Genomic DNA, 1,006 nt, shown 5'->3' with positions numbered 1-1,006 from the left:
GACTGTCTCATAGAAGATTGAACACCGGGTCCAAAAATGAGATATTTAAAGCTGTAGGAGGGATGTGGTGGCACATCACTCCTGACTCTGAGAGCGTGACAGGTGCCTGAGGTCATGGCCGCGCCTGGCCCGGTGCTTCGTGCAGGTGGTGCGCTCTCGGCTGGGTGAGTTTGGGCGTTGGGCCGTTGGTTCTTCTCCATTTCACAGATGCGCCGTTGTATAGTCAGAACGGAGCTGAGATCCACCTGCTGTTTTAGAGCGGGAAACCGAGGCCAGACGGCGCTGGGCACTTGTCTGCGTTTGGAGGCAAGAGGGAGTGAGATCTCGACTGGCCCGTGTGCCCTTTTCATGGTGTGGTTTTGAGGCTGCCTCCGCTGCCAGAATCGAGTACCTGGCGGGGGGTGGGCGACAACAGCAAAGCGTCCGGGAGGGTCCGTGAGCAAGGTTAAGCACAGGCGCGTACCAAAGCCGAGCGCCGGAGTGTGGCGGAGCCGCGGCTGCCTGTGGTTTGGTTTGGGAAGCCCGAGGGAGGAGGTGACGTTCCTGGCTCTCAGTGGCCGCCTGCACCGAAGCCTGGCTGGTGACCGGCGGGGCGACGGGCCTGGTTGCAGGCGGCGAGGGTCCGGATCACCTGCACGGGGCGTGGGCCGTGCACCGTGTTCGCGGGACCGGACACCTCTAGTGCCGACCCAACGTTTGTGGGCGTAGAGTTTCCCTGAGGTACTGGGCTTTATTTCATGGTAATTACCAGCTTATTTGGTTCAATTTAGCGTAGTTAGCAAGCTAGCAAATACCTTTTGGGAGTGGCAAACCTTCTTTGAAGATTTAGTTTTGCTTTGTACTGAAAAATTAAAATTCTCATGAGAAAACTCAGAGGACACACAGAACTAGGCAGACTGTTAGGCTAATAATCCCCCATTACTCCCTCAGTACTGTTCACCACACTTCGGTAAGTGTGTATTCATTAGCGTGTTTGCATCAAGCTCTGTTCTAAACGCGTGTGAAT

Source organism: Prionailurus bengalensis, chromosome A1, assembly GCF_016509475.1.
Source record: "Prionailurus bengalensis isolate Pbe53 chromosome A1, Fcat_Pben_1.1_paternal_pri, whole genome shotgun sequence".
NCBI lineage: Eukaryota > Metazoa > Chordata > Mammalia > Carnivora > Felidae > Prionailurus > Prionailurus bengalensis.
The sequence above is the reverse complement of the archived record's forward strand: the minus strand, read 5'-3'. Positions refer to the sequence as shown.